Source organism: Loxodonta africana, chromosome 10 (assembly GCF_030014295.1).
Source record: "Loxodonta africana isolate mLoxAfr1 chromosome 10, mLoxAfr1.hap2, whole genome shotgun sequence".
NCBI classification, from domain to species: Eukaryota; Metazoa; Chordata; class Mammalia; order Proboscidea; family Elephantidae; genus Loxodonta; species Loxodonta africana.
In genome coordinates this window covers 112,499,274-112,514,815 of record NC_087351.1, presented here as the reverse complement: position 1 = coordinate 112,514,815, position 15,542 = coordinate 112,499,274, and the positions used below count along the sequence as shown (strand labels likewise).

Here is a 15,542-nt window from a genome sequence, read left to right as displayed (position 1 = left end):
TTTTGTGTACTGAATCCTCCTTTTTTCCCAAAAAAGGGTGAGGTGAGTTGTCAGAGAGAATACGGACATAAAACATAAAGTAAAAACATAAGCTACAATCTGAGGCGGTGGGAAACAGGAGAACAAATGTTGACGATGAGGACTGGAGGAGTCACCGTGACTTACTGACTTCAGGGCTGCCAGGCAGTCCTTCCTAGCCAAGGCCAAGCTGCACCTGTTGGTGTGGGCCCCGTGCCTTGCCTGGTGTCGGGCATAGGAGGTACTCAGGTGTGGTCAGGGGAGAAATACCAAGTGCTTTGGTAAACCTACGTTTACCAGAGCTGCAGATATTGGCAAATTGCTAGTTGCTCTTTAACTGCCTTGGGGACAAATTCCCAGGGCTTTGCTGCCATATTCCACACACCGCTGAGCAAATGGCTTCCTGTACTAGCCAGCTGCTCTGTTCCCAGGCAAGGCGAAGTCGGGGGGTGGAGGCCACGGCCTTATCTGTTCTGGGTTCCAAGTGAAGTGAGGACCACACGTAGCCACTCCATTCTAAACCAACCCACTGCCGTCGTCCATTCTAGATGCTGCCTTATTCATGGTAACTGTGAACCTCTGAAGGTGTGTCCATGAGTCATTATTTGCAAAACGTGGGGGCACACAGCAGGCTACCTGATGCGGCCTCCTGGACAGGTACGAGGCCACCATAGCCCCTCTCTGCCTTCCACCCGCCTACACTATCCCCAGAGGACAGGGCTGCAAAGACCGTCCCCCCTCTTCACTCACACCTGCCCTCAGTGGTCCTTTTAACCAGGTAACTCGAGGCCCTTGTCCTCCGAGGTTGCCTTCTAGTTGCTCATACTCATCATACCTTCTCCTCCTGCTTCTGTAACTTTATTTAACATTCCAATAGCCTCGCGAGGTACCAGGTACTGTTCTAAACGCTTCCCCAAATTAACTGGTTCAATCCGCACAGCTATCCTGTGTGGAAGGTACTATTTTTTATCCCGTTTTACAGATGAGCAACCGAGGTACAGAGGTAGTAAGTACCTTGCCCAAATTCACAGCTAGTATGTGGTGGTGACAGCAGCAATGGTGGGATTTGAACCCAGGTACCACTAGGTAGTGCCTCTGTCTTGCCTTTTCTTCTCTGTCTCCCCTCGTGTCTCCTCAACTGCCCCTCTCAAGCAAATTTTAGTTTAGATGTTGCTTCCTCCAGAAAGTCTTCCCTGAAGGAAGCAACGTTGGGACCTAGCCCCCTGGCCTTCTCCCTAACACAGCACCTGGCACACTGCTCAGTGGGTTCGCACGGATTCCAGTAAGGCCGGGCCTAGCTTCCTGTGCTTACCGCTGTCCCCTCAGAGCTTTGCACACCCAGCTTGGGGCTGATATGCAAGGGGTAATGGTTGAAAAAGTGACCTTGACCACTAACTTCCCTACCTACTATCAAGCTGGTCTTTACTCTGAAATAGCACTGAGGCCATGAGCTGAAGACCAGAGACAGGAACATCTCACCACTGATAAAAGGAAAAAAGGAACTGCTGTTCCTGAGCCAACACGAGGAGCTCTGCCTTTAAGAGCAAGACGATGCTCACCGCTTTCAGAGATTCCTGAAAACTGTGCATCAAGGCGTCTGCTCTCCAGACCCTCGGTTCTTGGCGGTAGACATACACGGGTTGGTGAGCAGCAGAGAGCAAGCTCAAACGAAGGGAAACCACATGGCACGGTGAAAGAGCCCTGCACCCGGGTCCCAAGACCTGGGCTTAACCAGAGCTGGATACCTGTGGGCCAGTGGCCGTGGGTCAGTCACTTCCCCTTTCTGAATGTCAGCTTCCTCAACTATAAAATGGCACCAAGGGGAACCTCTTCACCTACAGCAAGGACTGTTAGAAGAAGAAGACAGGGGAGCAGTCTGTAAGCTGTAAGGCAAGGTACATTTTACAAGGTATTTATAAGGATATAAATACTGTTCTTAAATTTGTTTTTGTTTTGTTAGGGTTCTGGAATTTGGCTGAACTCCCAGCTCCATCTATAACTTGCTGCTAGACCTTGGATGAGGATGAAGGTAACAATGCCAACACCAGCGCAGCTAACTCGGGGCACTGCTGGATTGTTCCAGGCACCTTGTACGTATCAGCACATTCAATCTTTACAGCAATCCTGTGAGGCAGACTTGCTACCTGCATTTTACAGATGAGTAAACTAAGGCACAGAGAGGTTAAAACACTTGCCCAAGATAATGCAAATGGTAGAGACAGAAGACCAGCTCAAGCACTCAGCCCCGAAAGCCCACACTCTCAACCATTGTCCTACAAGCTACTTAGCCTAAGTCTCTCAACTGTAACATGGACGCTAACTTGCAGGACTGCTGCGAGGATTAAGATATTACAGGTAACTAGTCTAGCACAGCAACTGTTCTGTGGCAGGGGCTTAATAAACGACTACTTTGTTTCTTGAACCAATTCTTAATTTTCTAGTTAACTCTATGAATCAAATACACACATTTGCGGTGTACTTTATTTTTATTTATCCACGGGTTAAGTATGTGTTTAAAAAGCATGTTAGTTCTTAACCAAACGAATTTTCCTATGGGTCAATGAGACTACAATATGGAAACCAGGAGGAGAGAGCAGCCACCTTGCCTCCCCTCCCTGCAGGAAAACACCTTGATTTCCAGAACGGGAAGTCTAGTGAGACAGCCAACTTACCACCCACAGTTGGCGGAGGCCTGCAAGAGAGGAGGAATGAGGAAGCACCCCCTGACCAGCACTAAGGGAGGAGAAAGGCCCAAGCTGCCCACCGACTCCCCAGGCTCCCCACCGCCTCCCCAGGCTCAGGCTACTGGCTGAGTCACGGGGCTTTGTCCATATCAAGTAACAAAGTGGTGAAAACCACAGTCACAGCAATCAGGCGCCTTGTCCCAGGCACTGTCCATGTCATCCCTGATTCTCACAGCTTGCAAGGCTGGGTGGTACAGCTTAACCTTCTGCATCAGCAGGCGAGGCTGATGGCTCAGGGACGTTAGGACAACCCTCCCCAGGTTACACCACCAGACCTGCCAAAGCCCCTCTGGATCCTGAGCTCTCAGAATTCTAGCCTCCCCCTGCCACCCTGGAACATCTTCCACCCTTCTCTGCCTGGAAGTAGCCAATATCTTCCTAATTCAAACAACCTTTCCTAACCCTGGCACCCCTTGGACCAAGTTGGTCACCCCCTCCTCAATGCTCCCCGAGCATTCCGTTAGTAACTCTACCAAAGCTCATACCGCATTTTAGTTCCTAGGTCTCTGACATCAGACGACTAAAGCAAGCGCCAGGCTTTATTCTTCCATGCACTCCTAGTACCTGCACACAGCTTCCCAACGTTTACTGACTGAAGGACTCTCAGCAGTCATCTAGTTAAGCCTTTTCTCTAAGGTTTGTACCCTCTTATACTATCTTGCAAGTGCTTGTCCAGGTTCAGGCCAGCTTCCCAGTCTAGACTTCAGACAGCCTCTTGTTTAAGAGTAACGCTTGCCTGACGCTGAGCCGAGCCCAGCTGATCTCCCCGCGTCCTCCCTTTTTCAGACCCCCTCCCACCCCTCTGTTCCAGTTTCTTCACTCACTGCTGACATCTGCTCACTCTCCTGGCATTCTGGAATTCCCTTCAGCTTACCCCGTCCTTCCAAACATGCGGTGTTCTGCCCAGAAGGCAACAGGCGGTGGCGGTAAGGATTTGAAGTCTGTCAGTAGGATGAAAATCAAGTACAGATGGAAACTGCCCTTGAAAATGCCTAGAGAAGGTCCAGGCAGAGTGACCGGCCCAGTCTCTGGGTGAGCCGTGGGCAGTCACAGCTTTGCACACAGTGGACCAGGTAACTGTGCTGTTGGTAGAGGACCAGCCAGAGGAACTGAGCCCACATGTAAGGGCCATGTTTTAGGAAAAACCAAGTACCTTTAAACGCCAGAATCCCATTTGAGAAGAAGCACAAACAACTAAAACTGACTCCCTGTCCTCAGGATCACCAGCAGGCATGCACTGTGTTGGAACCACCCGCACTATTTGGACTTTGTGTGTGCATGTGCGTGTGCGCGCGAATGCATGAGTGTGACACAACTTTTGTGTGTTCGTGCTCTAGGAGTGGTCAGGGGCAAGCAGGGCAGAAGCACTGTCTTCCTTATTCCATACATCTGACCACGTGCCCGTATTTATTGTACCCATACCCCAATCTATTCAACAGCCTCCTTTTCTTCTTTGTGAACTAACTCTGAAAGTTCACCAACAGTTGCATGTGCGTCAGTATGTGTGTGGTTCTAAGCAGTCTGGGGTCTGGGGAGCCATAAGGGCCATTGTCTCAAGTGTTTTGTCACATCTACTGTACACAGGGCTTTTGAATCTGTGTTAAGAAAAGCTGCGTTATCTATTTAGTGAATACTACAACCTGAAACAACGAAAATGAAGCTATACTCTGTGAAGTAATCTATTACCTCCTCTAAACAGAAGTACTGAGTGTAAAACACTGAACTGCATGTTCCACAGCAGACCACTGCACACCTTTAAAGAACCAAAAAAGGCTCTTAAAAATGAACTCCCACCCGTGGACTCCCTGTTAACCCAGAACTGAAACCATTCCCGAAACCAACTCTTCAGACAAAGATTAGTAAGGATTATAAAATAAAATAATACTCGCGAAGAGTGTGCTTCTTTACTTCAAGTAGACACACGAGACCAAATGGGTGGCTCCTGTCCAGAAGCGGAATGAGAAGGCGGAAAGGGACAGGAACTGGTTGAATGGACACAGGAGACCCAAGGTGGAAAGGTGGAGTGTGCTGTCACATCACAGGGATAGCAACTAGTGTCACATAACAATTTCTGTACGAGAAACTAACTTGAGCTGTAAACTTTCATTGATACCGCAATAAAAAAAGAATTAACTCCCAATCTGCCTTTTTAAGAACTTTAATCCTGTGATTGCTTTGAAAGGCTCCACTGTTCTGGACACAGTTTTGGGATGAGGAATGGAAAGAACAATGAACTGTGTAACAGAACCATTTGATACTGACTTGGGCTACACCCAAACCACCTCACAAGTAAGCTGAGGATTCAATGATTCTGCAATTTGTAGGATGCACGGCATCAAGACAACCAGTTCTAGAGCAGCTGCGAAGAGCAGGGACTCAGGAAATTTCTGGATGCCTGGGATATCACCAGGAGGTGAAATACCACTTTTCACATCCTGACTCCAGGGTGCGGCCGGCAACAGCACCGGACTGGCAAGTTTCCAGGAAATCAAGTTCTTAGAACAAGGAGTTCTTTACACCCCAAACCTTGAAACAGATCATGCTCCATTTTTTTTTTTTTTAACACTAAGAAGAAATGTTATTTTCCCCTCCAAATAATAAAATGGACACTATCTTAAAAGAAGCCATCAATCTAGACAAAGGAAGGCGTAAGACAATTTTGGGTATCACAGTAAAAATGCCAATCTGTTCAGATGTTGCTTATTTTAAAAAAAGTGTCAGCGAAAAACATGACAGCCAACACGGAGGTGCTGAAAGGCTGAAACGCAAGGCAGAATCCAAGCAGGCAGCTGCTCCACTCCCTGTGGGGCTCTGGGTCAACAGGATGAAATAAAAACACACAAGATCCTGATCCTGAGAGACAACTCCTCAACCCCAAAGCAAAGGTTCCCAGCACTCTGACCAAAAGCTGATTAAAAAACTACAAAACCTAACAGGCTCTCAGCCTGGCAAAGATGGCAATACGTACCCAGGTTGTGGGACACTGCAGAGGTGGCCACTGGTCACAGTGTACGGGGCAGGCGAGTAGCTGAGACAGGCTGGTGCTGTGAGAGGTCTTTAATATTCTCCCCACATTTCTTTCAGTTTCACTTCTAGAAAAGGCTTTGCTTTCCTTTCCTGTTCACCTCTCCCTTTGGTTACTTGCACTATGGGGTTTCTCAGAAATTGTTTTGATTCTCAGAAAACATTTCAGCCTCTTGATCAACCTCCAAGATAAAAACGTCTTGTCAGGGGTGGGGTGGGTGCAAGAGCGAGGTAATCCCCTTCACATCAGAGCTATTGGCCACTCATTGCATCAGCCATCCCAGACCTCGGGTTGCAACAGCCATCCCATACCCCATACTACCTGCCATAGCCTCCCCACCCTTCCCATTTCTACCCTCAGAGTGTGTGTGATGGCCTGTGTTTGTGTGTACTGTAGTTATGGGGCGGGGGGGCGAGATGGCAGACGGGAAATTCCCTGCAGCTACTGTTCACTCAGGCAGCACAGTGCAGTGGAAAGATCCTGAACTCTGGGATCAGACAGCCCTGGATTTCAATCCAGCTCCAGCGTTTTCCAGCTGCAAGACCTTGGGCAAGTCACATTACCTCTCTGGACCTCCCTCAGTGTCCTCATTTGTGAAACGGGCATAAAAAGAGCTCAGCTAATTCTACCAAACTTTCCAGGAAGAGTTAATACCACTACTACTACAGGTATTTCAGAGCATAGAAAAGGGTGGAATACTCCCAAATTCATTTTTAGAAGCCAGCATAACCTTGATACCAAAACCAGGTGAAGGCACCACAAAAAAAGAAAATCACAGACCTATATCCCTCAAGAACTTAGATGCAAAAATGCTCAACAAAATTCTAGCCAACAGAATTGAATAACATATCAAAAAAATAATTCACCGTGACCAAGTGGGATTTATACCAAGTATGCAGGGATGGTTTAACATTAGGAAAACAAACAATGTAATCCAGCACATAAATAAAACAAAAGATAAGGACCACATGATCTTATCAATTGATGCTGAAAAGGCATTTGCCAAAGTCCAACGCCCATTCATGACAAAAACTCTCAGCAAAACAGGAACAGAAGGGAAATTTCTCAACATAATAAAGGGCATTTATACAAGGCCAACATCATCCTGGAAACCCTGGTGGCATAGTGGTTAAGTGCTACGGATGTTAACCAAAAGGCTGGCAGTTCGAATCCGCCAGGCGCTCCTTGGAAACTCTATGGGGCAGTTCTACTCTGTCCTATAGGGTTGCTATGAGTTGGAATCGACTCGACGGCAGTGGGTTTGGTTTTTTTTTTAAATATCATCCTAAATGGAGAGAGTCTGAAAGCATTCCCCTTGAGAACGGGAACCAGACAAGGATGCCTTTTATCACCACTCTTATTCAACATTGTGCTGGAAGTCCTAGCCAGAGCAATTAGGCTAGAAAAATAAAGGGCATCCAGATTGGTAAGGAAGAAGTAAAAGTATCTCCATTTGCAGATGACATGATCTTATACACAGAAAACCCTAAAGAAGCTACAAGAAAACTACTGGAACCAATAGAAGAGTTCAGCAAAGTCTCAGGATACAAGATAAACGTACAAAAATCAGTTGGATTCCTCTACACCAACAAAAAAAACATCGAGGAGGAAATCACCAAATCAATACCATTTACAGTAGCCCCCAAGAAGATAAAATACTTAGGAATAAATCTTACCCAAGACGTAAAAGACCTATACAAAGAAAACTAGATGACACTACTACAAGAAACCAAGAGAGACCTACGTAAGTGGAAAAACATACCTTGCTCATGGATAGCAAGACTCAGCACTGTGAAAATGTCCACTCTACCCAAAGTGAGCCACAGATACAACGCAATCCCGATCCAAACTCCAATGGCATTTTCTAATGAGATGGAGAAACAAATCACCAACTAAGACAGGGAGCAAAGGCCCCGTTTGAAAAATAGCTAAGAGACTGGAGTAGTTAGAGAAGAAGCAAGTAAAACAGACATAGGCTATACTATCAGGGAGGTAATAGAGGGTTGAGTGTAGAACACACAGACTTAGTACGACAGAGAACAGAGGGGCTCTCAAATCTGGAAACAAAGTAACAAGAAATAGGCCAGGGCACAGAACCAAACCATTCCACAGAACAATGGGGCAGAATATCTAAAAATAGCCCACAAACTTTTTTAAAGTTGCTTTTTAGAAGCAGCTGGAGAAAACCAGGCCCAGGGACATGTGCAGAACATCCACCTGTGACCACTGTGTGACCTTCCACCAGGGGCAGTGAGGGGCTACAGGCCCAGCCAGGGAATCCAACCCAGAAAGCAGGAGACCGCACAGGTGCAACACTCTGTAATAAGTCCTGCTACAAATCCCAGAGGCCTCCAGGACAGGAGCCATCTTGGAAAGCTGCTGCGCACGCACCTTAGTTAACATATCCCCACCTGTGCCTATGAATAAACATGAATCTTTTCCCGCCCAAGAACTTTTAAAAACTCAGGCCTGTCTTTTGTTCTGAGACGAGGGTAAGCATTAGCTCTAGGCCCTCCTCGTCTCTGCTTGCACACCTCTTCAATAAAGCTTTGCTCGTGTGGAAAACTATGTGCCTTACCTGCTCATTCTTAACCAATGAGAGGCAAGAACCTTATTCCGGTAACATAACTTCATATGGAACGGAAATAGACCCCGGATAAGTAAAGCATTACTGAAAAAGAAGAACAACGTGGGAAGCCTCACGCTACCTGATTTTAGAACCTATTATACTGCCACAGTAGTCAAAACAGCCTGGTACTGGGACAACAACAGATACATAGACCAATGGAACAAAGCTGAGAATCCAGATATAAATTCATCCACATATGAGCAGCTGATATTTGACAAAGGCCCAAAGTCTGTTAAACGGGGAAAAGATAGTCTCTTTAACAAATTGTGAGATAACCATCTGCAAAAAAAATAAAACAAGACCCATACCTCACACCATGCACAAAAACTAACATAAAATGGATCAAAGACGTAAATATAAAGTCTAAAATGATAACAATCCTGGAAGAAAAAACAGGGACAGTGCTAGGAGCCCTAATACATGGCATAAATGGTATACAAAACATTACTAACAATACACAAACACCAGAAGAGAAATTAGATAACTGGGATCTCCTAAAAATCACTTATCCTTACCCAAAGTCTTCTCCAGAGGAGTAAAAAGATAACCTATAGACTGGGAAAGAATTTTTGGCTATGACAAATTCGATCAGCATTTAATCTTTAAAATCTACAAAATACTGCAAAACCTCAACAACAAAAAGACAAATAACCCAATGAAAAAATGGGCAAAGGATATGAACATGCACTTCACCAAAGAAGACATTCAGGTGGCTAACAGATACATGAGGAATGCTCACAATCATTAGCCATTAGAGAAATGCAAATCAAAATTACAATGAGATACCATCTCACCCCAACAAGGCTGGCATTAATCCAAAAAGCACATAATAATAAATGTTGGAGAGGTTGTGGAGAGACTGGAACAGTTCTACACTGCTGGTGGGAATGTAAAATGGTACAACCACTTTGGAAATCGATTTGGCCCTTCCTTAAAAAGCTAGAAATAGAACTACGATAGGTTCTAGCAATTCCACTCCTTGGAACATATCCTAGAGAAATAAGAGCCCTCACAAATAGATACATGCACATCGATGTTCACTGCAGCACTGTTTACAATAGGAAAAAGATGGAAACAACCAAGATGCCCATCAACAAATGACTGGGTGAATAGATTATAGTATATTCACACAATGAAATACTATGCAACAATAAAGAACAACAATGAATCTGTGAAATATCTCATAACATGGAGGAATCTGGAAGGCATTATGTTGAGTGAAATCAGTGAGTCGCGAAAGGACAAATATTGTATGAGACCACTATTAAAAGAACTCAAGAAATAGTTGAAACACAGAAGAAAATATTCTTCGATGGTTATGAGGGTGGGGAGGGAGAGAGAGGGGTATTCACTAGATAGTAGACAAAAATTATTTTAGGAGGAAGGGAAGGGCTACATACAATACAGGGGAAGGCAGCACAACTGGACTAAACCAAAAGCTAAGAAGTTTCCTGAATACAACCAGACACCTCAAGGAACAGAGTAGCAGGGGCAGGGTCCGAGGACGATGGTTTCAGGGGATATCTAGGTCAATTGGCATAACAACATGTACTAAGAAAATGTTCTGCATCCCACTTTGGTGAGTGACATCTGGGGTCTTAAAAGCTAGCAAGCAGCCATCTAAGATGCATCAATTGGTCTCAACCCACCTGGAGCAATGGAGAATGAAGAACAGCAAACACACATGGAAATTATGAGCCCAAGAGAAAGAAAAGGCCACATAAACCAGAGACTCCATCACCCTGAGACTGGAAGAATTAGATGGCGTCCCGCTAGCACAAAAGACTGCCCTGACAGGGAACACAACAGAGAATCCCTGATGGAGCAGAAGAAAAGTGGGATGCACATCTCAAATTCTAGTAAAAAGACCAGACTTAACGGTCTGACTGAGACTGGAGGGACCCCAGAGGTCATGGCCCCTGGACTGTTAGCCCCAAACCAAAACCAATCCCAAAGCCAACTCTTCAGACAAAGACTAGACTGGACTATAAGACATAAAATGATACTGGTGAGGAATGTGCTTCTTAGCTCAGGTAGACAGATAAGACTATGTGGACAGCTCCTGCCTGGAGGGGAGATGGGGAGGCAGGGGGGCTGGTTGAATGGACACGGGAAATACAGGGCGGAGAGGAGGAGTGTGCTGTCACATTGCAGGGAGAGCAACTAGGATCACATAACAATGTGTGTATAAGTTCTTGTATGAGAAATTGACTTGAACTGTAAACTTTCACTTAAAGCACCAAAAAAAAAAAAAAAAAAAGAACTCGGCTGCTAACCAAATGTCAGCAGTTCAAATCCACCAGCCGCTCCTCGGAGACCCTGCGGGAGCAGTTCTACTGTGTCCTACAGGGTCGCCATGAGTCGGCATGGACTCGACGGCAACGCGTTAGCACTACCGATGAGGGGGCTAAGCGCGCTACTGCAGCCAAGGCGCCTGGCACGTGGCAAACACCCCGTGAAAGCGGAGACCTCGCCCTTTAAGGCTGGAGGGAGGGAGGCTGGGGACAGCGAGGGGTCGGCGCTGGCACGAGTGGGCGGCACAGGCCGGGTCGGCGGCACTCGCAGAAGGGGCGACGGGGGGCAGCCTCCGCGCCCCTCGCGGTGCCAGAAGCCCTGACGGGTTCTGAAGACATCCCAGGCCCAGGCCCAGGCCTGCGGCGGCCCCGGGAGATCAGGCCGCCGGGCGCCGCCCGGTTCCTCTCCCTACCGCCCTCACCCTGTCACTCACCCGGCCCCGCCAAGCCCGTCTACGCCGCCTGCTCAGCTACCGGTCTCTCTCTGAGCGTGCGCAGAAAGGCCGTCCGGGAGGAAGCACTTCCGGTCAGGCTGCTCCACCATTGGCTGCTCTCGCGGGGGGGAGCGAAGGCCGCAGCTGATTGGCTGGCGGCCTCAACGCTGCGGCGGAAAGCGGCTCTGCGGCGGAGTGCAGGCCCGACGGCCTCCGGGAGGACCGAGCGCTTCCGGTAGGTGTGGTGAGCCGCGGGCCGGGGCTGGAGGAGGGCCTGCATGGTACCGGGGCAGGAGCTCACCGCGAGCTTCAGCACGATCCTGTCGCCACCGCCTGCCTTCGCCTCATCTCCGTTTTCCTTCCGAGCGCGCCGGAAGGACCTTCTGGACCGCCCTTGGCTGTCACTTCTGACAGCTCGGCTAACTCCTATTCATCCTTCAAAGCCCATCTCTTGTCCGTTACCTTCGTCGATCGGCAGGCCTGTGGCCTCCGCCCGGGCAGGGTCCGTGTTTTGTGTTTAATCTCAGCCCCCATCAGACCCAACAGAGGGATTGGCACAGAGCAGGTAATCAGGGAATGTTCGTTGAATGAGAATGTCGGGTTTCTTTTACTTCCGCCGTGTCCCCTTCCACTAGGTTGCATTCCAGGAATATTTCTAGAGTTGGGGATCGAACAGTGGACAAAAGACACCAACAGCCCTGCCCTCACGGAGTCGACATGCCAGTGACTGTCAATGCCATTCACCCCATCTTTGTTTTAGCCTCTTTTGAGTATCTTTACTTCCACCTGGCTGTACCTCTTCCTCTTAGTTCAGTCATCTCCTCCTTTCCATGAAAAAATTCCTTTTTTTTTTCTTTCACCTTAGAAACATAAAAGGCAACAAACTCTTCTTCAATTTTACGTTGTTTCTGTCGGCTCCGAACCTCCATTTTTGCCTGTTTGCCTTCAATCCTCCTCTGCTCCTTCTCATCCCATTCAGAAGGTTTTTTTGGTTGGGAGCTTTATTCAAATGTCACCTTCTCTCTGAGGCCTGCCTCGGCCTCCCTACGTAAAACTGCAACCCCCTGCCTACTGCACTCCTCACCCCCTTCTCTTTCACTTTCCTCCTGACATCTTATTTTACTTTTTCACGGTCTGCCTCTCCCCACTGGCATGTGAGCCTGGTGAGCACAGGGCACTAGTTTCTCTTTTGCTGACTGTGGTGTTCCTGGCGCTTGGACAGATGTGGCCAGAGGTGGCTCCCTTAATGTTTGTTGAATGACTGAATGAAATGTACGTGCAGCAGATTGACTCAGGAGCCCTATGGCCCTCCCTCCTGCATTCATTCAGTCCTTGCTGTGTTGCCTTGTTAGGCAGTGGGGTTAAGGAGGCCCCATCCCAGTACTCTGATATCTGCTCAGACCTCATCTCCGATTCTCTGTGTTGGTTTCTCCTATGCCTTGGTCATTGTGGACAACTTGACGGAAATTCACCCTAATGGCTGAGTACAGGTGCCTGGTGCTGGGCCTATGGTTCTCTTTGACTGGGAGGGGTGGGCTGCTGGTAGGTGGTGGTTTGTGCACCGGAGTTGAGACAGGTGAGATGTCTGACCAAGATGGAATCAGAGAACCAAAGAACCAAAACCAAACCCAGTGCCGTCGAGTCGATTCCGACTCATAGCAACCCTATAGGACAGAGGAGAACTGCCCCATAGAGTTTCCAAGGAGCGCCTGGTGGATTCGAACTGCCGACCCTTTGGTTAGCAGCCATAGCACTTAACCACTACACCACCAGGGTTTCCAGTTGGAGAACAGAAGTGCCAAAATCTTTCACGGTGCACAGCCCTGTTATGAACCCATTTGGGAAAGGCTGGCTCATTTTAGAAGTTTTATGAAGAATGGCTTTGTGTGTGACAGTTGGTACCTGCTTGCGTCAGGTGCAGCTGAGGGTGGGATTGTAGGAGGGGGCAGGCCGACTATGGGACATTTGTTGACTCGTATTTTTTTTTTATGGCAGGAGCCTTTCAGGTGGATGGTGCCATTTTGGGAAAGGCATGGAAGGGGCGGGGGCGATTGGAACCCACTGTCCAGGGGGAGGGGCAGGGGAAAGATAGGCAATGTGGAATGGCTTAACCAAGGGTCCCACCTCCCATGGGGGTAGGGGGTGGGAGGAGGAACTCACCGCAGTTTAGCACGTGGGCTTCCTCTGAAGTTGGTTGATTCCTGAGCTCGGCCCATTTCAGGGCCGCTTTACCACACCCTCAGCTGTCCTGGACCAGCATCCTTGGATTTCAGTGCTGCTCCACCGCGCCCTCTGCTGCCCTGGACGTGTCTGGCATCCTTGCTGATTTCAGGTCCACTCCTTCTGCCGTCCGGCATCCTTGCGGGTTTCTGGGCTGCTCCACCTCGCCCTCTGCTGTCCAGTGGTGTCCGGCATCCTTTTCAATGTCGGTGTCGCTCCCGTGAGCCCTCTGCTGTTCGGAGGTGTGCGGCATCCTTGCTTTCCTCTTGATTGTACTTTGTGCTAAAGTTACAGGAGTAGAACATTGAACTGCAGCCTAAAACACTGCTTTCTAGGAACTAGTTGGTAAGAATTTATTGTGTCTGATGGTTCAGAATTTCAGGAAGAATTTTTTTTTTTTTTAAAGTGAGGAATTCACGGGTGTGTGAGTCTGGATGCTGGGATGAAATAAGTGGATTTGGATCCCATCCTTGAAATTGTGTCCCTCAGCACAAGGGTGCACTGACGGCGCAGGTGCCTGGGCCTTGTGTTGTGAATCTGTCTCTCCCGCTGGCCTAGAGTCGAGATGGGATATCTGGGGGAAGAGCGCTTGGAGAGGGAGGGTAGGCGGAAGGAGGACAAAGATGAGGGTGACTTGCTTTTCCCACCTGGTGGATTCCCGACATCTTTCCATTTCTGTATTTTCAGATCTACCCCATTCATGATGAGCCTGTGTTCTCCCTGTTCCTTTGTTAATACAGTGCTGCCGGGCTCTTTGTACACCTCTTAGCAGACATGCTGGGATCCATGTAGGGGCTGTTGGGGTAAAAATAATATGTTTGCATCTTTAATAGCAGTTACGCCAGTTGCTGTTGAGTTGATCCTGACTCACAGTGACCCCATGTGTATCAGAATAGAACTGTGCCTCATAGGGTTTTAAATGGCTGATTTTTTAGAAGTAGACTGCCAGGCCTTTTTTCAAGGTGCCTTTGGGTAGACTTGAACCTCCAACTCTTTGGTTAGCAGCCGAGCACAGCATTATCTGTTTGCAGCACTCAGGGACTCCTCCAAAATTTTAATAATAATAAAAACCCCCAAAAGTCATTGCCATCAAGTTGATTCCAACGCATGGAATTATAAACTCATGTGTTACAGAGTAGGACTGCTCCGTAGGGTTTTCTGGGCTGTAACCTATTTTTAAAATTTTATTTTGTTGTTGCTTTTGAGAACATATGCAGCAAAGGAGACACCAATTCAACAGTTTCTACATTACCATTTAATGACACTGATGACGTTCTTTGAGTTGTGCAACCATTCTGACCCTCTTTTTCTTCTCCATTAACATAAACTCACTGCTCCCTAAGGTTCCTATCTCGTCTTTCAGGTTGCTATTGTCATTTTGATCCCATATAGGTAGTTCTTAAAAGAGCATAATGCTCAAGGCAGACCTTTATTTAATAGTTAAGCTAAACTATTGTTTTCTTTTTTTAAAAAGAAATTTTCTTTTTTTGCTTTAGATGAAGGTTTACAGAGCGAATTAGTTTCTCATTAAATAATTACTGTTCTTGTTGTTAGGTGCCATCGAGTCGGTTCTGACTCATAGCGACCTTATGTTGTCGTTGTTAGGTGCCATCGAGTTGGTTCTGACTCACAGTGACTTTATGTACAACAGAACAAAACACTACCTGGTCCTTTGTCATCCTCACAATTTTTGTTATGTTTGAGCTCATTGTTGTAGCCACTGTGTCAATCCATCTTGTTGAGGGTCTTCTTTTTCACTGACCCTCTACTTTACCAAGTATGATGTCCTTCTCCAGGGACTGATCCCCCCATAACACGCCTGAAGTATGTGAGACGTAGTCTCGCCATTGTTACTTCTAAGAAGCATTCTGGTTGTACTTCTTCCAAGACAGATTTGTTCATTCTTTTGGCAGGCCACGGTATATTCAATATTCTTCGCCAATGCCACAATTCAGAGGTGTCAATTCTTCAGTCTTCCTTATTCATTGTCCAGCTTTCACGTGCATATGAGGTGATTGAAAATACCATGGCTTGGGTCAGGCACACCTTAGTCTTCAAGGCGACATCTTTTCAACACTTTAAAGAAGTCTTTTGCTGCGTATTTGCCCATTGCAACGTGTCTTTTGATTTCTTGACTGCTGCTTTCATGGTTATTGATTATGGATGCAAGTAAAATGA

The 15,542-nt window shown here is 47.3% G+C and overlaps 2 protein-coding genes across 7 annotated transcripts in view; one reads left to right on the top strand and one right to left on the bottom strand.

Annotated features, from left to right (window-relative positions):
* Positions 1-11,216, bottom strand: part of WARS1 (tryptophanyl-tRNA synthetase 1) — a 40,321-nt gene extending 29,105 nt beyond the window's left edge. The window contains exons 1-2 of one of the 3 annotated variants that reach the window (XM_010588838.3): positions 11,145-11,177; positions 5,731-5,968 (exon numbers count right to left, since the gene is read on the bottom strand). The gene's annotated coding sequence lies outside the window, so the exon portion shown is untranslated. Of the gene's footprint in view, positions 1-5,730; positions 6,637-11,144 lie in introns of those variants that run through there. The other 2 variants (XM_010588839.3, XM_064292979.1) reach the window with 2 other exon arrangements.
* Positions 11,217-11,304: 88 nt separating this feature from the next.
* WDR25 (WD repeat domain 25) overlaps positions 11,305-15,542 on the top strand; it is a 173,937-nt gene continuing 169,699 nt past the window's right edge. The window contains exon 1 of one of the 4 annotated variants that reach the window (XM_064292976.1): positions 11,305-11,383. The gene's annotated coding sequence lies outside the window, so the exon portion shown is untranslated. The other 3 variants (XM_064292977.1, XM_064292978.1, XM_064292975.1) reach the window with 3 other exon arrangements.